This window comes from Solanum verrucosum, unplaced genomic scaffold (assembly GCF_900185275.1).
Source record: "Solanum verrucosum unplaced genomic scaffold, falcon-dt-bn FXZP01000351.1, whole genome shotgun sequence".
Taxonomy (NCBI): domain Eukaryota; kingdom Viridiplantae; phylum Streptophyta; class Magnoliopsida; order Solanales; family Solanaceae; genus Solanum; species Solanum verrucosum.
The window spans coordinates 177,941-200,383 of NW_026019958.1; the positions used below are offsets into that span (position 1 = coordinate 177,941).

Genomic DNA, 22,443 nt, shown 5'->3' on the forward strand with positions numbered 1-22,443 from the left:
AGGTTTTTAGATAGTGGATCCACCTAAACTAAGAGTTTGGTTCTACCTTAGGCAAGTAGGACAACCCCTTTTCGGTGTGGGGTAGGCACCGAATTCCATGATTAAGCTGTCATGGTCTATGTCGGTTAAAGCTAATCCCACTATAATAGAATGAACAAGAATATGCGTTATGTACTATAGTTACTCAATAAGCTTTCCTTAGTCTGGGTAAGAGTATGGGATCTTATTCATACATTGCACAAAGATGCTTTGAGGGTATTTATGGTATGTTTCCATTTGTGATTCAGTGATCAATATGTTGAATATGCTTGTATCTTATGCTTTTGCATTCATTTCTCATGATGATTCTTAACTTGGTAAAAGGCATAGTTTTCAACTAAATTGTCCCTTTTTAGCATGTTTTGAGGTTTTCATGCATAGCTACCATACTTAGTGCATTTTTTTACTAACTGCTAAGGTAACACTTGAAAAGTGTGGCCTAAAGCCAATGGTTACGCTTCTTTAGGCCACCCTCTCGAATGCGTTGCCTAAAGTCCAAAAGTGTGGCCTTTAATCAAAGGCAAGGCTTTTGGAAAGTTTAGGCCACACTTTTTAAGGGTGGTTACAGGGCGAAAATTTTGTAGTGCCCTAAGTATACCATATGTGAGCTACATCCTTCAGCTGATAGGATGCCAACTCTACCCTATCATTACCTGTCACTTGCATCACTCCAAAGATCTTCTTGACCTCTTCTATGAAGTTCTGGGTATCCTCACCAATCTATGATCCTAAGAACTCTAGGGGATTCATCCTAAAAAAGTCACGAACCCTGGCTGCCACTGATCCACCACTAGCATTTACAGGTACTGGAGCCTGCTGATTGTTTTAGTTAGACACACTCTGAGCCAAAAGTTGAATGGCGTTCTGGAAATTAGCATTCGATACTTCCTGATCTAGGACTGGAGGAGTTGTGCTAGCATTGCATGCATTCGCATTCCTTCCATAAGTTCTACGAGGAGGTAAGATCTGAAATCGCATAACAAAGGAAATGACTTTACTTAGTGCGTCTTTTTAGACATCCTAGAAATCTTAAACCTGGTGCTGTGATACCAAGTTTGTCACGCCTCGAAGCTACCCCCAGGACGCGGACACGAGACCTAAGATCACGAGTGACCCCAAGCTAACCCTGCTGGCATATCATAAGCATACTAAAGATAAACTGAATCAATAAATACTATGCGAAAGCTAAATCGTGAGATAATCTAAAATGATTAGGAATACCCATATACTAAATCTGAATATATGAAACTGAGAGTTTAAACAACAATTGGAAATTCAAACTCTAACACTATAGCTGAATCTAACTATGTTTGAAAATAGCCTCTAACTGACTAAAAGTACTGGGACATGCTCCAGCTAAATCTAGCAAAACTGAAACTAAAACTAAAAGAGAAGAAAGACAATCATGTCAACAGTCCTCAAAGAATGAGGACTCACCACTGATGTTGCTGAACTAAAGATCGGGAATCGATTTATACATGATCTGGAAGTTGAGAACCTAATCCTACATCATGATAAGATGTAGTGCAGAGTATGCGTCATTACTTGAAAGGTGCTGAGCATGCATGATAGAATAAAGCTGAAGAATAACATCACTAAACAAAGCATAAGATTTGAGCAATGATAAGAGATAAACATGATACTAACTAAGGATACTGAGCATGAAATAACTGAATGCAATGACCAAGTATAAATCATGCTGAAATTGAAATCTGACGGTAACTGATAACATGCTCAATGCAATAGAATCTGATGGTGCTAATAATAACCAACATAAAACTAGATGAGCTAAGTATGGAGTTTGATGTATACGTCCCATCGATAAGACCCAATATACCCGGCCAAAGGTACAGAGGCATGACTGGCGTGATCACTAAAATAATGCCCACAGAGGGGACTTACAACCTACGGGGCACGTAGTTCTGGGACTTGAGGGTGACTGACCCTAGTCCTCTCAATTACTGACATGCAAACTTTGAGAATGTAACAATTATGATTGATATTATGACATTCGTAAAATAAAACATGTGTATATCTGAATAATCTGACTTAGTATGTATAATTCATGAACTAAACAAATATATACAACTAGGGCTCTAAATATTATACAAGGAATTGAGTAATAACATGATAATGTGATTTGGATCATTCTAACACCTAAACCCTAACAATTTCTAACATTCAAGAAACCCTAGGTCTATATAATATTAAGGGAATCAAGATTCTGACTGAAATCTTGGGACTTAATGGGTGAAAGAAACCCACTAGTGAAATCCCACATACCTGGTGAACAATTCCACGGAGAAATCTTTTGATTTCTGGGCTGAAACTGATGAAAACCTGCTGTGTTCTTGGACTAGGGCTTGGTCGACTCTTTCTCCTTCTGTGTTCTAATTTTCTATGTTTTTTGGTGAATGATTTGCTTAGGGTCGATTTTTATTTTATTACTAGGCTAAATTTACCAAAACCATGTAGTTTAGGGGTTAAACGACGTAATGTAGGGGTCCAACGCATAAGAAAAAGACCAAACGACCCCTGACTTAAAATCTGCTGAAGCCACTTATGGACTGATCGATGGTCTGTCGACTGATACACGATCCATCCTGTCAGTCCGTTGATCGACTTCAGAGGATGGGTTCTGGGGGTCCTGAGGGTCTCGACCTACAGACGAATCGATGATCCGTGGATTGATTCACGATCCGTCATGTCAGTCCGTAAATCGACTTCAGAGAATGGGTTTTGGGGGGTTCTGAGGGTCTCAACCTACGAACGGATCAATGGTCCCTGGACTAATCCATGATCCATCCTGTCAGTCCGTCGATAGACTTCAGAGGATGGGTTCTAGGGGGTCTTGAGGGTCTCGTCCTACGGACAGATCGACGGTCCGTGGACTGATTTATAATACGTCATATCAGTCCGTCGATCAACTTCAAAAGATGGGTTCTGGGTTTTTTTTTTTTATGGTTGCAGGTGGTCCGTCAGTTTTGATAGCGATGTTTTTGATAGTAGTTGACTAATGATAGAAGGAGAGCGTTGATGTTTCTTATTATGGTAGTAGTGGTCTTCTTGTTCTATCTAAAGTTATAATGTCGAGGAGAAATAAGATGGTCTTTTACTATGAGTAATAGTTAAATGAGAGAAATTAGTCGGTTCCTGGTAGTAATGTGTGAAATTTCAATTGGTAGAGATGATGAGAGAATGAGAAATTCTTAAAAGGATTGGTTAGTAGGATTCCATGGAGTGGTTATAGTACTAGGCATGAATGTTGTGTTGTTAATATGTGGACAAATGTATGATGCATTAGGTGTTGTTGATATGGGCTCAAGGTTAGTTGAAAGGAGCTATAAGGTGCAATATTCTTGGGATGGGATTCCCTATAGAGGTATAGAACTTGAATCTTGTGGTTTAGATAAGTATAAACATCTCATGTTTAGCATCTTGTGATTTAGAGATTAGGCTTGAACACAGTAAGAGCATATAGTTTAAGTTAGACCTTGGTAAGAGTAGTCATAAATATTTGTAAGAGTTATGAGTTGTAGATAATGAGGTGTGGTATTCATGAAGAAAGGCATCGTTTAGAGGTGTTACTAGGCTTGAAAGCTAGAAGTTGTATTGCTTAAGGCATAATAGTCTTATTCTCACTTCATGCCCAGATTCCATTGATTCATGTAAGATAACTTCAGATAGAATGTGACTATGTTCAAAACAATATCCTTCCCAACTTTTGTGCTATAGAGAGTTCCAAACTCTTAGTATAAATAAGTTCCGCATATGTTAGTAGGCAAGTTCAAAAGTCAGAAAATAGTAAGAGTAACTCATTTCCTGTAACACCCCATATTTTAGTGAGTTGGGCTAGTGTGTTGTAGAGTCTTGTAATGGAGTTTTGGAGTGTCGTATTAGGGTTAAAATAAAGATAAATGACTCCCGTACTTAGAATGATATGTTTAGGGTTTAAACATCCGGGTACGACCCCCCAAGGACCACCCAAGGGGTCCTTGAAGGGGACCCCAAAACAGTCCCAAAAATCTTTAAAAAATGGTGACCTATGGATGGCCATTCACAGCCAGTGGATCAGTCTACGGCCCATGGGTCATGGGCGTGGATCAGACCTGAGTTGGCCTGCAAAATATGAGCCTCAGGTCCAAACCACGGACAGTAGTCCAATCCACGGTCCGTGGATGGTCAGGTCGTGGATGTTGCCGGTTTTCAACTTTTAGTTTTTAAATTAGTGTTTAGGGGTTAGTTGAGGAGTTAGGAGGGAAAATAAGTTAGTTAATTAACCTCCTATAAATAGTTAATAGACCCTAAACAAATCAATTTAACTCATTCATCTAAACACCCTAAATTACTCTCCAAGAAATCCTCTATAGAATAAAAGAAGAAGAAGAAGAAGAGAAGTGAAAAGGGTAGCAACTTAGGGCGATTTTCACCATTGATTCAAGCTTTGTTTGGGGCTTTGATTGAAGGCATGTGAAGCGTATTTATCCATGTGTTCTTCCACCCATGGATCCCCCTTAGTTTCCCCACATGTGAAATAAAAAATCCCATTCTAGCTAGGGTTGTGCTTACATTGTGGGTAGGGTTTGGGTGTGATTCCAATCAAATGGATATCACCCAATTATGATTGATCTAGATTTTTTTAGTGATATTATGATGATTTCATGTGATTTCTATGGTAAAAACTAATCTATATTGATGAATGTGATCTTTGTGGGTTTATGCCATTAGAGGCAAATTTGAAGGTTCAAAAGTGATCTTCCTATTTCAATGTTTTGAATACTAATTGATCATAGTTAGGATCATATAATCATGAATTGAACTAGACTTGATTGAATAGTAAGGATTTTGACTTGTAAAGCTAGAATTGAATCTTTAAGAATCAAGTATGACTATAATAACTTAGTAGTAAAGAATGTGATCGAATAGCTTGTAATTTAGACATGGATCATGACAGAAGGAATGTAAGTTTTAAAGTAGGGCTTGTAGCCATCATTGTTAGGACTTTGGGGGTGAAGTTTTTATGATGTGATCTTGTGGTGTATTCTCTTTTCTCTTACACACTTACACATGCATGAGCTAGGAGAATCAAGTTCTCTCACATAGAAGGATTTTACGTTGAATTAATAACCTAAAATGAATCAAAGCATGTTAGATTAAAATAGCTTGATGTTGTGACATATTAACCCTTCTTGTGTAGCTTGACTTGGTAAGACAAGACCAAGATAGGATAACTTAGGATTGATGATTGATACTCTCGTCAGGATAGCTTGGCTTAGCATTGTAGGATGCATGCGAAGAGTGTCATGAGTTAGTCATGGTAGCCTAGGATTGAGGATTTATACTCTCTTAAGGGTAGTTTGAATTAGCATTATTAGGATGTTTTCGTGGAAGCATGACTTGGTTTGGCTAAGACCATTTCATGGTAGCTTTAGGATAGAGGACTTATACTCTCCTAAGGGTAGTTTAGGATTGAGGATCCATAATCTCCTAAGGGTAGTTTGACTTGTATTGTAAGATGCCTCTTAAGGATAACTTGAGTTAGGTTAGTCATGGTAGCTTGCGATTGAGGACTCATACTCTCCTAAGGATTGCTTAGGGTTGAGAATCATACTCCCCTATGGATATCTTGCATTTGTATTCTAGTACTCTTGTAAGGGTAGAATGACTTAGTTGGTCTAAGACTATTTCATGGTAGCTAGGGTAGGACACTTGTACCTTTGTTAAAATAGATTTGACTTGCATGCTAGTGTGTCTTCCAAGGTAGTTAGTATAGCTTAACCTAGTTATGTTAGAAAGAAGATAGCATGGTCTAGCCTATTAGGGGGTTATTTCTTGGTAGCCGTAAAGAGGTAAATAGAACAGAAGGATTAGTCCCAAACTAGTGAGCATTCATGATAGTCTAAAGAAGTACTTAATGTGGGTAGTAGTATGGGATGCTACCCACACATGGCACAGGTATGACTTGAGTCTAGTTGTGAAGGGTTCCCTCGTATAATATGGCTTAGCTTGGGTTGTTACCATAGTTGCCTTCCAAGATATAATTGACTAAGGTAGTAGTTCCTTTATCATTATAAAATAAGGTATTAAGTAAGACCATAGGTGGGTAAGTATGACTAAGATGACTTCAAGGCTATGGTTAGTATGAAGGGTAGTATGGGATGCCTTTCATGCATTGCACAAGTGTGTCTTGGGGTTACTTAGAAGTATGGTACCCTTATGGCATAGAGAAGTTTAGGAGTTGACCATTCACATAGACTATGATTAAGATGACTAAAAAGGGATACTTGGCTTGGGTGGTATTATGGAATGTTATTCTTGTTGTGCACTTGTATACTTTTGAGGTTACTTGAGAATGGTTCTATTATGGTATTGATGACTAAGAGTTATTTGTGTTTATATGATTATGTCTTATCTCCTTTGCTTATATGTTACTATCTCTTATGCTTATGTCTTATGTTGACTAACCATTTGAGATGTTCTTATAATGTTCTCTTATGCTTATGTCTTATGTTGACTAACCATTTTGAGATGTTCTTATAATGTTGTGCTAGCTTTCATACTTGGTACATTTTGTACTAATACATATTGCCTACATTCTAAACAAATGTAGGGTTGGAGGCTTGAGTTGATTTGGAGGCTAGGTTTTAAGGATCTAGAAGAGTTGAAGATCTTGGTGAGTCCTCATAGCTTCGAGGATAACATCCACTTTACCTTTATGTCATTTATTTATGTTGAGACTATTGTGTGGGCTGTGTCCCAAGAGGTTATTCTAAAAGTTGTATTAGATGGTTTGAGACAAAGGTTTTAGTATGACTTATGCTTGCTTTATGAAAAATGACTTCGATTGTAAAAGTTTTGAATTTTCCCATATTTTCTATTATATTATGTTAATAATGTGCTAAGGGCTTGTATGCGACCCTTTCGGGGTCAATTACGCCGTGTTACGTCTAGGGTGTACCCTTGGGTTGTGACAAACTTGGTATCAGAGCATAAGATTTTGGGATAAATTTTAGGATGTCTCAAACCACATCTAAGTAGAGTCTTATTCATGGGTGTGAGTCGCGACACATTCTTTGAATAGGAGGCTATTGGATGCTTAGAAAAAATCTCACTTATTCATTCTCCAAGTCAAGCCATAGATTTATAAGCTCTCTTTGTTATCCCCTATTTCATGGTCTTTAGGATGTGACTATTAGAAGGGTTTATACTATAAGGAGTGAGGGAGAAAGGTTGGGTGAGATGCCAATTATGGCTATGTGACTTGGTAAAATTTGAGATGATAGCCTCTGATGTTGTCTTTAGTAGGAGTGATGCTTCATTGTTGCCTTTAGGTTATGAAAGATGTTTAGAAGAAATTGTGTAGGCTTACTTCCACGGGGGAGATAGTGTACTTACCTAGCATGGTGATAGTGAGGTTATGGTTAGTTGTTGGTAAGACCCAACTTAGTCATGATGAGTTTGGAAGTATGTTGATAGATTGGTTGATTAGGGTGTTTAAGAAATGCCTAGATGGGTTGAGTGAATAGACTCATTTAAGAAGGGTAAAAGTGTAATTCACCATGGTTTAGAATCATCTTGTGTTAGGGATGTAAAAGCTTAAGTGATGACTTACTCCGACCTTAGAATTGAAAGAATTGATGCTTGTAAGAGTTTGTATAGGTTTGCTCCCAAGGGGGAGATAATGTGCTTAGATAGCAAGGTTGTTGGGTATCCTTGATGTTCATGAATTAGGGTTGCTATAGTTATGGTGAGGGTGGCCACATGATGAAAGATTGCCCCAAGGCTAAGGTTAGAAGAAGAGAAGGTAAGCAGGTTGTCTTTAGTGGTGGGGAGGTAGAGCCTCAAAGAAGAATATGTTTTATGCTCTCCAATCTAGAGAAGATCAATAGTGATCTCCTCATGTCCCTTCCGGTATGTGTTTCATGCTTTAGTAAAATTTCCAGATTTCTTGTCTTTTATGACTTGTTATGTTTGGATTTTGAAGTTATTTAGCATATATGATGTTTAGAAAAGCTTGAGTAGGCTTACTCCCAAGTGCGGGGAAAGTGTGCCTATCTAGTAGGGTTGTTGTGTGCTTTATGGTTGCCATGATTTCCTTATATGCATGTTCATGAAATTGCTTAGGTCTTATTAGAAATGACTTTTATGCATTGTTTCCTCATGTTGTAGAGCATGTGAGTAGAATTGGATATAGGCTTCATGAGTGGTCTATGAGCATGCCCTAGCTTTTGAGTTGTAAGATTTCCTCAATGGGTAAATGCTTTGTGAGATGAACTTTGCATATAGGCTCTAAGTGTATGTGTTGAGCATGTTTTAGCTAGGAGATGTTAGTTCCTCCTGGAGAATGAATAGATATAGAGTTTAGTGCATTTTGGGTTGGTAAAAAGTAGCTCCTACTCCCTTGTGTCGCTTTGAATGTGTTTAGCTCGGAATTTAAGTTCTTCCTTGATTATGGGCATTGGATGTAATTCATGCATAATGGGCTGCTAAGTTAGATTTTATACTTTAAGAAGTGTTTAAAGTGTCATTCGAGGACGAATGTTCCCAAGTGGGGGATAATATAACACCCCATATTTTAGTTAGTTGAACTAGTGTGTTGTAGAGTCTTGTAGTGGAGTTTTGGAGTGTCGTATGAGGGTTAAAATCAAGATAAATGACTCCTGTACTTAGAATGACATGTTTAGGGGCTAAACGTCCGGGTACGAACCCCCAAGGACCACCCAAGGGGTCCTTGAAGGGGACCCCAAAACAGTTCCAAAAATCTGTCAAAAATGGTGACCTACGGATGGCCATTCACGGCCAGTAGATCAGTCTACGGCATGTGGGTCATGGGCGTGGATCAGGCCTGAGTTCGCCTGCAAAATATGAGCCTCAGGTCCAAACCACGAGACCAAACCACGCACAGTAGTCCAATCCACGGTTCGTGGATGGTCAGGTCGTGGATGCTGCAAGTTTTCAGCTTTTAGTTCTTAAAGTAAGTTTTTAGGGGTTAGTTTAGTAATTACTTGAGGGGTTAGGAGGGACGATTAGTTAGTTAATTAACCTCCTATAAATATTTAATATACCCTAAACTAATCACTTTAACTCATTCATCTAAACACCCCAAATTACTCTCCAAGAAATCCTCTCTCTAGAATAGAAGAAGAAGAAGAAGAAGAAGAAGAAGAAGAGAAGAGAAGAGAAGAGGGCAGCAACTTAGGGAGATTTTCACAATTGATTCAAGCTTTGTTTGGGCTTTTATTGAAGGTATGTGAAGCTTATTCATCCATGGATTCTTCCACCCATGGATCCCCTTTAGTTTCCCCACTTACAACAACAACAACAACAACATACCCAGTGAAATCCCACTAGGTGGGGTGTGGGGAGGGTAGAGTGTACGCAGACCTTGCCACTACCTCATGCGAGGTAGAGAGGCTGTTTCCGAAAGACCCTCAACTCAAGTACATCGAATCCAATTAAAAGGCGAGGAAAACAGTGTATAAACATATCATCCAATACGAAAGATAGTATACAATCAACAAAGGAAGACATTAACATCAATAAACAATGAGAGAAGTGAAAGCATTAACAACATAAGGCTATAGGTATCACAGACAAGAACTGCAAGTGCAAGACTAGGACTACTACACACGCTAACAACACCTACCCTTGCAAGGAGAGACAACACGCTAGCCCTACTAACCTTCAACCTTAATGAACGACCTCCACTCCTTCCTATCTAAAGTCATGTCTTCGGTAATGTGAAGCTGAGCCAAGTCCTGTCTAATCACCTCTCCCCAATACTTATTAGGCCTACCTCTACCCCTCCGCGTACCCTCTACAACCAGCCCCTCACACCTCCTCACTGGGGCGTCTGCGCACCGTCTCTTCACATGACCAAACCATCTCAGTCACGCTTCCCTCAGTTTGTCCACCACAGAGGCCACTCCCACCTTCTCCCGAATAACTTCATTCCTAATCTTATCACTCCTAGTGTGCCCACACATCCATCTCAACATCCTCATCTCCGTAACCTGCATTTTCTGAACATGTGAGTTCTTGACTGGCCAACACTCCGCTCCATACAACAAGGCCGGTCTAACTACCACTCTGTAGAACTTACCTTTAAGTCTAGGTGGAATTTTCTTATCACACAAGACTCCAGAGGCAAGCCTCCATTTCATCCAAGCAACCCCAATGCAATGTGTGACATCATCATCGATGTCGCCACTTCCTTGAATTACAGACCCAAGATACTTAAAACTTTCTTTCTTAGGAATGACCTGTGTGGCAAGTCTCACTTCCACATTTGCCTCATCCAACGCATCACTGAATTTGCACCCCAAATATTCTGTTTTGGTCCTACTCAACTTGAACCCTTTGGACTCAAGCGTTTGTCTCCACACCTCCAACCTCGCATTAACTCTGTCCCGCGTCTCATCAATCAGTACTATGTCATCCGCAAATAACATACACCATGGGACCTTCTCCTGAATAGACCGTGTCAACTCATCCATCACCAAAGCAAATAGAAAAGGGCTAAGGACTGATCCTTGGTGCAACCCCATCTCAACTGGGAAATGTTCCGAGTCACCTCCAACCGTTCTAACCTGAGTCTTGGCTCCACCGTACATGTCCTTTATCTCCCTAATATGAATCATCGGGACACCTTTAGCCTCCAAGCACCTCCAGAGGACATTCCTCGGTACTTTGTCATAGGCCTTTTCAAGGTCAATGAACACCATATGTAGGTCTCTCTTCCTTTCTCTATATTTTTCTACCAGTCTTCGCATAAGATGAATGGCTTCGGTCGTCGACCGTCCCGGTATGAATCCAAACTGATTCTCAGAAATGGACACCCCTCTTCTCACCCTCATCTCCACCACTCTCTCCCAAATCTTCATAGTATGGCTTAGCAATTTGATACCCATGTAGTTGTTACAGTTCTGGATATCACCCTTGTTTTTATACAACGGAACCATTGTACTCCACCTCCATTCATCAGGCATCTTTGCTGTCTTAAAAATAACATTAAACAACCCAGTCAACCACTCTATACCTGCCTTGTCCGTGCTCTTCCAAAAATCCACCGGAATCTCATCGGGTCCGGTCGCTCTTCCCCTGCTCATCCTACTGATAGCACGTATAACCTCCTCGCTTCTAAAACACCTGTAGTACCCAAAGTCCCGAAGTCTTTCCGAGTGTGCCAAATCACCCAACACAATGTCTCCGCCCACTTCTTCATTTAGAAGTTTGTGAAAGTATCTTCGCCATCTCTGCTTGATGGAGGTCTCGTCCACCAATACTTTACCTTCCTCATCCTTGATACACTTTACTTGGTCCAAGTCGCGCGCCTTCCGCTCTCTTGCTTTTGCGAGCCTATACAATTTCTTATCCCCACCTTTGTCCCCCAGCTCGACATACAAACGCTCGAAAGCTGTCGTCTTAGCTTTGTAACTGCTAACTTAGCTTCTGTCTTTGTCGTCTTATAGACTTTCTTAAGCGTCCGCTTTTCTTCCTCGTCTATGCACTCCACCAACTTTGTGTATGCAGCCTTTTTCGCTTCCACTTTGCCTTGGACTTCCCCATTCCACCACCAATCTCGTTTACGGCCTCCAAATTTACCCCTTGATACCCCTAACACCTTTGCAGCAACTTCCCTAATGCAACTAGCTGCTTAATTCCACATGGTGTCCGCATCCCCGCTACTACTCCAGGCCCCCATCCCACTCAACTTCTCACCCATCTCCCGAGAAAGGTCAGGGGTCAAGCTACCCCATTTAATCCTCGGTCGATCAGATACAATCTTCTTCCTCTTATCCCTCTTAATTTCCAGGTCCATCACCAAAAGCTTGTGTTGGGTAGTAACATTTTCACTTGGGATAACCTTGCAATCCTTAACGAGGCCTCTATCACCCTTCCTAAGGAGTAGGTAGTCTATCTGAGTCTTAGCTACCGAGCTATGAAAGGTAACTATGTGGTTCTCCTTCTTCGGAAAGCATGAGTTAGCAATCACCAACTCAAAAGCCTTAGCAAAATCCAGAAGCGCAGTTCCACCCCATTTCTCTCCCCAAAACCAAAGCCTCCATGAACATCATCAAAGCCATTAGAAGTTTCCCCGATATGGCCATTAAAATCTCCACCAATGACAATTTTCTTGATTATCGGTTTACCTCTAACTACCTCATCCAAATCCTCATAAAAGAGCTTTTTGGCCTTCTCGCCCAATCCCACTTGAGGTGCGTAAGCACTAATAACACTCAAAGTACATCCTCCAATGACTAGCTTAATCAACATCAACCTATCATTGATCCTCCTAACCTCCACCACTTTCTCCCTCAAATCCCCGTCTACTAAAATACCCACTCCATTTCTATCCCTAGCGCCTCTTGAGTACCACAACTTAAACTCGTCGACATCCCGAGCCTTGGAACCTACCCATCTAGTCTCTTGGACACAAGCTATATTAATCTTTCTCTTCTTGAGAATTTGCACTAACTCTAAGGACTTCCCCGTTAGCGAACCTATGTTCCAAGATCCTACCCTCAATTTCTGGGAACCCGTAGCCCACTTACCACTATTCTCCCTCGTCCTCGGCCTCAACCAAAGACATGACTCAAAACCACCATCAGGTACCAAATCCACTTGAAAACTACTGAATCTAATGTAAAATCTACACAGGAATACACTTCAAACAGAAAAAAAAATTCTGCAACAGGTGTAAACTCTAAAAGACCAGATAGCAACAACTAAACTAAAAGATCAAGTATAGTGTATTCTCTAAAAGACACGATAGCACAACTATATTATACGCTGAAGCACTGATCAGATCTATAAAAGAAACAAGCAAGAACTGATCTGAAATATATAAGATGGAGCCCTGATATGAGCTAAAATGCTAATCAGAACCAGCCAAAAAATTTAAACAATCCAAATAATCAGATGTATTGCACAATGCACAATCAGGTAACCTTAAAAATCTACTCCTATGCTCTTCAAATATTTGAAAGTAAGGTGTGGTTACCTACCAAGCAAAACTAAATTACCTAACAAAAGGGTTTCAATGAAGAAAACAAGATAGATAGAACCTGGTCGGTGAAGATGGAGGGCTTCGGTGGTCTTAGGGCTTTTTTCGGCCAGATCTGGTCGGTCTCACCTGTGAATGCCTTGCCTGCACCGGAGTTGGCTGTTCACAGCAGCGAGCAGCTGGAGGTCCTGTTTGTTGATTTCGTCCTCACTGGAACAAAGACGAACAGAGAAAGAAGCTCGCCGGTCCTCGCTGGTCCTCGCGATGCTTCTGGCCGGTGCAGCCTTCGTTTGCCGGCGAGAAAAATGGATCGGCGGTGCGCCCAGTTTCCGACTGGTTTTTGCGGCTGCTCGTTGACTGTCGTTGGTCGGCGCTTCGCCTGAGGTATCGGTGAAGAAGAAGAAGAACATTGGTGTAGTGTGAAATAATAAAACCCCATTCTAGCTAGGGTTGTGCTTACTATGTGGGTAGGGTTTGGGTGTGATTCCAATCTAGTGGATATTACCCAATTATGATTGATTTAGCTTTGTTTAGTGATATTATGATGATTTCATGTGCTTTTTATGGTAAACACTAATCTAAATTGATGAATGTAATCTTTGTGGGTTTATGCCATTAGAGGCAAATTTGAAGGTTCAAAAGTGATCTTCCTATTTCAATTCTTCAATACTAATTGATCATAGTTAGGATCATCGAATCATGAATTGAACTAGACTTGATTGAATATGAAGGATCTTGACTTGTAAAGCTATAATTGAATCTTTATGAATCAATTATGACAATAATCACTTAGTAGTAAAGAATGTGATCGAATAGCTTGTAATTTAGATATGAATCATGATAGAAGAAAGTTAAGTTTGAAAGTAGGTCTTGTAGCCATCATTGGTAGGGCTTTGGGGGTGAAGTTATTATGATGTTATCTTGTGGTGTATTCTCTTTTCTCTTACACACTTAGACATGAATGAGCTAGGAGAATCAAGTTCTCTTACATAGAAAGATTCTAGGTTGACTTAATAACCTAAAATGAATCAAAGCATGTTATATTAGAATAACTTGAAGTTGTGACATATTAACCCTTCTTGTGTAGCTTGACTTGGTAAGACAAGACCAAGATAGAATATCTTAGGATTGAGGATTGATACTCTCGTCAGGATAGCTTGGCTTAGCATTGTAGGATACATGTCAAGGGTAGCATGAATTAGTCATGGTAGCCTAGGATTGATGATTTATACTCTCCTAAGGGTAGCTTGAACTAGCATTATTAGGATGTTTTCATGGTAGCATGACTTGGTTTGGCCAAGACCATTTCATGGTAGCTTTAGGATAGAGGACTTATACTCTCCTAAGGGTAGCTTAGGATTGAGGATCTATACTCTCCTAAGGATAGCTTGACTTGCATTGTAAGATGCATCTCCATGTTAGCTTGAGTTAGGTTAGTCATGGTAGCTTGGGATTGAAGACTCATACTCTCCTAAAGATAACTTAGGGTTGAGAATCATACTCCCCTAGGGATAGCTTGCATTTGTATTCTAGTACTCTTGTAAGGGTAGCATGACTTAATTGGTCTAAGACTATTTCATGGTAGCTAGGGTAGGACACTTGTACCTTTCTTAGATTATCTTGGACTTGCATGTTAGTGTGTCTTCCAAGGTAGTTAGTTTAACTTAACATAGTTATGTTAGAAAGAAGATAGCATGGTCTAGCCTATTAAGGGGTTATTCCTTGGTAGCCTTGAAGAAGTAAATAGAATAGAGGGATTAGTCCCAAATTAGTGAACATTCATGATAGTCTAAAGAAATACTTAGTGTGGGTAGTAGTATGGATGCTACCTACACATGGCACAAGTATGACTTGAGTCTACTTGTGAAGGGTTCCCTCATATAGTATGACTTAGCTTGGGTTGTTACCATAGTTTCCTTCCAAAATATAATTGACTAAGGTAGTAGTTCCTTTGTCCTTATAAAATAAGCTATTGAGTAAGACCATAGGTGGGTAAGTATGACTAAGATGACTTCAAGGCTATGCTTAGTGTGAAGGGTAGTATGGGATGCCTTGCATGTTTTCATAAGTGTGTCTTGGGGTTACTTAGAAGTATGGTACCCTTATGGCATAGAGAAGTTTTGGAGTTGACCATGCACATAGACTATGATTAAGATGACTAAAAAGGGATATTTGGCTTGGGTGGTATTATGGTATGCTATTCTTGCTTTGCACTTGTATGCTTTTGAAGTTACTTGAGAATGGTTCTATTATGGTATTGATGACTAAGAGTTATTTGTGCTTATATGATTATGTGTTTTTTCCTTCGCTTATTAACTATGTTATTTTCGCTTATGCTTATGTCTTATGTTGACTAATCATTTGAGATGCTCTTATGATGTTGTGTTGTCTTTCATACTTGGTACATTTTGTACTAACGCATATTGCCTACATTCTAACCAAATGTAGGCTTGGAGGCTTGAGTTGCTTTGGAGGCTAGGTTTCAAGGATCTAGAAGAGTTGAAGATCTTGGTGAGTCCTCATAGCTTCGAGGACTACATCCACTTTACCTTTATGTCATTTCTTTATGTTGAGACTATTGTATGGGCCGTGTACCAAGAGTTTATTCTAAAAGTTGTATTAGATGGTTTGAGACAATGGATTTAGTAAGACTTCCGCTTGCTTTATGAAAAATGACTTCGATTGTAAAAGTTTCAAATTTTCCCATATTTTTATTATCTTATGTTAAGAATGTTCTAAGGGCTTGTATGCGACCCCTTCTAGGTCAATTACGACGTGTTACGCCTAAGGGGTACCCCTGGGTCGTGACATTTCCCTTCCACCCTTAGTTAACCATCATTCGAGGACGAATGATCCCAAGGGGGAGATATTGTAACACCCCAAAAATTTCTAAGTTAAGACCAGAAATATTCTTATTTACAAGTAAGGTCATATTGGATGATTCTTAAATTACCCAAATGTGTAAAGGTAAATTATTTAGTGTGGGAATGATTTTGGATATCAATTAAGATCATTATAATCTCCTAGCACAAAGTTGAGTTGAAAGTTTCCTTATCGATAAAGTTTTGATGTAAGATTCTACTTGGGTCAACTTCAAACGGTCATATCTCTTACAATATAAAGAATTATGTGGCCTATAACCTATCTAATTAAAGTTATTTGAATCTTCTTTCAAACACCACCAGTTTTGTGTCAACTAAGTTCTGAGTAGAAGTTATGACCATTTTATTAACCTGATAAAATGTAATAACGAATTAGCCAACGGGAAAACATTCAAAAGGCTTGTTTTTGTCTTTTTACCTCTAAGAAAACCCTAAACGAATTTCTTAACTACTCAAAGGCCCAAAACAATCAGATTTATATCTCTTAATCCCTCATTCTATTCTCTCTCAAACTCTAGGGAAAAACCTAAAGAAAAGATCAGAGTATAGGACTTCCATTGAAGATTCTTCCAATCTTTTTCAAGATTCTTCTTCAAGGTAAGTCCTTCTCAAAGAATTTCATTCTTTCCGACTCAAAATTCTTCATACAATAATGAATCATTAATAAAAATTCTATTTCTTGGCCATAGAGTTTTCAAGAAACTAATTCAAGAATCTCAAGAAATGTTTTCTTGATTGTTCTCCTTCAAGCTAGGGTTTCAAGGCTTCTAATCAAGTCCTTCTTCAAGAACTTTGTTCTTTGGGTATGTAAGGCTATCATAGTATTGAAATAGTTCATCCTCACTCCCTTCATCTATTTTTAAATCAGTAAAAGAGTAATCTAGGGTTCTATCCTTAGAATTGAGTATTCTTGAGATGAGTTGATGTTGAGGATCTGAATTCTTGATTTCCTGATTCTTTTGAAATTTTATTCCTATTTATTTAATTGTTATATGTTATGCATTGAGATTCTTGAGTTGATTTGTTCATGTGTACATTTCAACTTGAATCCTATTAATTGAGTATTCTTAAGATGAGTAGTATCATTAAGTTCTGAGTATTGAGTTTTTTTATATTGTTATTGAGATCCTTGAGTTGAGTTGTTCATGTCTATACTTCAGCATGAACCCCATTTGAAGTTATAAAATTTGAGAATCTTTTAAAGCCACCATTTTTGTTTTAAATTAAGTTTTTGAGAAAGTAAAGAGAAGTTTGAGAAATACTTCTAAAGAGAATTTTTGAGTAAAGTTTAAGGGAACTAAGTAGTTCCGAATGTATCATTTTTCTACATTGAGAAAAGAGACTTTGATTTCTAAAAAGAGTTTATGAGTTCATAGATCTTTCGAAGCAGTTACCTCTTTTGAGTATTACCTAAAAACAGAGAAGGACTAGGTTTTATACATTTGAGCACGAGTGTATATTTATTGGGAGTAGTATTGAGCACCGATATGGGGATGAGTTCAGAAAACTCAAAATCCTCATAAACCTTGTTTGTCAACATGGGTAAAGAATCATAGTTCTTAGATGAATCCTTATTGATTAGTGGATCCACTTAGTTGAGGTGTCTTATATCCCAACATGATATAGGACAATTCTGGTAGTGTGGACGAGACGTTGTATCACCATGTAGCTCATAGTAATGGTTGTCAGTTAGACAATCTCCCAAAATAGAGTTAAAGGTATATTTTTATTATATTACTTAATATGTTGAATCCAGAGATGAAAAGGTATTTTGTAAAGATTTAATGATTTCACTTCTTTATTTTTAAACATTCAGTTGAGTAAATATTTATATCTATTGCGGTCTTTTTATTCAGTTATTTGTTATTCAACTATATTACATACTCTTACATTCAATGTACTGATGTCATTCGACTTGGATCTTTTAATAATGCAGATACATGTTATTCGGATCCCCAACAAGAGTCTGTTGAAACCACTTCACTTGCTTGTCAGCTTTCGAGTGAGGTCTCCTTGCTTCCACAGGACTCCATTTTTATGAGTTGTTAGTATTAGTTGCATTTTGAGTAGTCGTGGGTCTTGTCCCGACACTCATCTATATATAGTAGAGGCCTCATAGATAGACAATTTTGGAGAGTCTTTCAGTTTCAGAGGTTTTCTTTAAAACATGTTTAATACTTAATATATTAAGAGATTTTTTAGATTTAATACACTATTGATTTAGAATTTCTTTTAGTTTGATATGTATGTAGGCTCCAGTTAGTCTTCAGATTGTAGTCAACTAAGAAGAGGATTCGCTTGGGGATGAGCAATAGTTCTCGAGTGCCGGTCACGTCCAAGATGTAGGCTCGGGTCGTGATAACATTTACCCTCAGCCCTATTACAATACTAAAAGGAACAATGAGATCTTGTATAAACTACGTTGTGTGATGATTGGAAAATATGGGCAAACCTATGTGACGAAGCTTGCATATATTTCTTTTTCGGATAGTAAAAGTTGTATTAATTCCTAACATAGTTATTGATATGCTTTGTGAGAGCATGAAATTGTGTTTGATGTGCCTAACACCTCAGATTTGAACAGGAAAGAAAATGAAGATTTGGGTTTAGGTCTGTGTCTGCGGTCCCATCTACAGACCGAAGAAGCTTCTACGGGCCGTAGTTGGCAACCAAAGGTAGTGGAAATATATGTTTTCAAATCAAGTCCTAGTACTCCTTTTTACGATTCACCAAGACGTTTGTAAACCATTGTACGAGTCATAGATAGGTTCGTAGGTGAGTCCTAGACTTAGTAAACTTTTTAGGGTCAAGGTTGGGTTCTACGTACGACGTGTACGAATTGTAGAAAGACGAATGAACCGTCACATAGAATACATATACAAGATAATAGAATCTTAAAGAGTTCAAAAGACATTTTTATATCATAAAAAGTTGACAAAAGTAGCGGAAGTCAAACATAAGTCTCAAAGCCACCTATTACATCATATGACTGATTGGAACGTGACCCATACGACATACACAAATTGAAATGAAAAGATGTGAAACCAAAAAAATAGTCTCTGTCCTCGGAAAATGAGGATTCACCTATATTCAATGTCTAAAAGGGATCACTAGCCACGGGTATGGGAGGTAGGAGTGTCACACCCTACATTAGTGAAACAATGTAGGCAAGAGTATGTGTTAGTACATGGAATGTAACAAGTATGATAGCAATGCATAAGAGTTATGAAACAATGCTAAAAGGACTTTATATGACATGCAATAACAAAGTTAAATCATCAAATAAAAAGTTAGTAGACATAAGTCGTAATCATGGTCAATGCAATCTAATCATCTTTAATTCACATTTGAGATACTTCTAGAAGTAACCTTAGTTCATTATTGTGGGAAGTTTTCCATTAACCGACATAGACCATATGAGCTATAACATGGAATATGGTGTCTATCCCACACTGAAAAGATATGTCCTTACTTGCCAAGGTAAGAACCCTTAACTTCTAGATTAAGTGGATTCACTAGCTAATATCTATCTAAAACAAAACTATGGTGGCACATAGTTATGGGATAAGAAGATTCCTATTAGAAACCCGGAGTCTACTATGGGAGAGCTTCCATCTCTATATCCTCTCGGTGCAGCATAAATCCCACGGAACAATCATTAATCTTAAATTGTCTTATTATTAATGAAAGGACACATCAAGTAGTTAATCCAAGCTAGAATTCACTAGAATAACTCCTTAATCTCAATTCATCTTAGGTGAGAAAACCTTTCAACCTTATCAATCCTTTATGTGAGAAAATCCTTTTATGACAACAACAACAACAACATTGATGCTTTACTCTCAAAGCAACCTTAAATAAATTTCATAAAGAAACATGCATACCTTCATAATTTTTTTTTCATAGTTCAAAAGTCTCATCACATAATCATAGTCTAGCTTGGGCCATGCATGGGTTCATGGAAATTCAACAACAACAACAACATACCCAGTGAAATCCCACTAGGTGGGGTCTGGGGAGGGTAGAGTGTACGCAGACCTTGCCACTATCTCGTGGAGGTAGAGAAGCTGTTTCCGAAAGACCCTCAGCTCAAGTACATCAAATCCAAGTTAAAGGCGAGGAAAACAGTGTATAAAACATACCATCCAATAAGAAAGATAGTGAATAATCAATAGAGGAGACAGTAGCCACAATAGAACAATGAGAGAAGTGAAACGCAATAAACAACATAAGGCTATAAGTATCACAGACAAGAACTGCAAGTGCAAGGCTAAGACTACTACACACGCTAACAACCCATACCTCGCAAGAAAGGACAACACACTAACCCTACTAACCTTCAACCTTAATACGCGACCTCCACTCCTTCCTATCTAGAGTCATGTCTTCGGTAATGTGAAGATGAGCCAAGTCCTATCTAATCACCTCTCCCCAATACTTCTTAGGCCTACCTCTACCCCTCCGCGTACCCTCTACAACCAGCCCCTCACACCTCCTCACTGGGGCGTCTTCGCACCGTCTCTTCACATGTCCAAACCATCTCAGTCTCGCTTTCCTCAGCTTTTCAACCACAGAGGCCACTCCCACCTTCTCCCGGATAACTTCATTCCTAATCTTATCACTCCTAGTGTGCCCACACATCCATCTCAACATCCTCATCTCCGCAACCTGCATTTTCTGAACATGTGAGTTCTTGACTGGCCAACACTCCGCTCCGTACAACAAGGCTGGTCTAACTACCACTCTGTAGAACTTACCTTTAAGTCTAGGTGGAAATTTTCTTATCACACAAGACTCCAGAGGCATTCCTCTATTTCATCCAAGCAACCCCAATGCGGTGTGTGACATCATCGTCGATGTCGCCACTTCCTTGGATTACACACCCAAGATACTTAAAACTTTCTTTCTTAGGGATGATCTGTGTGGCAAGTCTCACTTCCATATCTGCCTCCTCCAACGCATCACTGAATTTGCACCCCAAATATTCTGTTTTGGTCCTACTCAACTTGAACCCTTTGGACTCAAGCGTTTGTCTCCACACCTCCAACCTCGCATTAACTCTATCCCGCGTCTCATCAATCAGTACTATGTCGTCCGCAAATAACATACATCATGGAATCTTCTCCTGAATAGACCGCGTCAACTCATCCATCACCAAAGCAAATAGAAAAGGGCTAAGGACTGATCCTTGGTGCAACCCCATCTCAACTGGGAAAAGTTTCGAGTCGCCTCCAACTGTTCTAACCCGAGTCTTGGCTCCACCGTACATGTCCTTTATCGCCCTAATATATATCATCGGGACACCTTTTGCTTCCAAGCACCTCCAGAGGACACTCTTCGGTACTTTGTCATAGGTCTTTTCAAGGTCAATGAACACCATATGTAGGTCTCTCTTCCTCTCTCTATATTTTCTACCAGTCTTCGCATAAGATGAATGGCTTCGGTCGTCGACCGTCCCGGCATGAATCCAAACTGATTCTCAGAAATGGACACCCCTCTTCTCACCCTCATCTCCACCACTCTCTCCCAAATCTTCATAGTATGGCTTAGAAATTTGATACCCCTGTAGTTGTTATAGTTCTGGATATCACCCTTGTTTTTATACAACGGAACCATCGTACTCCACCTCCACTCATCAGGCATCTTTGCTGTCTTAAAAATAACATTAAACAGCCTAGTCAACTACAAAAAATATGAAATTATCTCAATTCATGCATAAGAAGACATAAAACACTCAGTTAGATCATAATTGAAAGGAACTCATGATATTTAATAAAAACCCTAATTTCAATTGGAGATTCTACTTGTAAAATTGGAGAATTTGGGAACCTTATGAAGGAAATAACTTCATAGGTGAAGACTATCCTACCTTGATGTCAAAAGCAATCAATGGTGAATTGGAAACTTGATCTTGAAACCCTACACTTCTTCTTCATGTTTTTTAGAGTGAAATATTGTGGAAGAACTTTGATCACCTTTTGAAAATTTAGGAGAATGAGTTCAATTTGGGCAGTTTGGGGGTTAAAATGTTTATATATGGCCTAGGATAGATGGTAAAACAACATAGTACTTGGTTAAAACGATTAGCAAAAGACCCAAAATCCCTTCTTACAATAACTATCGGACCTCCAATGACGGTTGGTAGTCGACCATAGGTGGGGTGCAGGGACTTGAATTTGGACCTTCAAACGACGGGGCCTATGTACGGTTGGTAGGTCTACCGACGGACCATACATGGCCACCGTAGGTCCTAACATTTTGTAAGAATATCTTACTTTTTTTTTCTTGTCACCTACGGATGCTGATAACGCTCAACTACACTTCATCTAATACTAAGTGTAGGCGATCGCAATCTAGTATAAACCCAACGAAGAGTTGGGGTAGATCCCACAGGGAGTAAAAGTAAAGTAAATCTTCAGGATTGACACAAGTGTGAAATGGGGAGATTAGAATTGTCAATCAACAACTACAAAAACAGAGGCATAATCATGTAGAGAAAGATCTTTGGGGAAGTGA

General features: G+C 39.1%; 1 pseudogene; it reads right to left on the reverse strand.

Annotated features, from left to right (window-relative positions):
* Positions 1-8,878: 8,878 nt before the first annotated feature.
* LOC125814803 (uncharacterized) lies at positions 8,879-13,455 on the reverse strand (annotated as a pseudogene).
* Between the last annotated feature and the right edge of the window lie 8,988 nt (positions 13,456-22,443).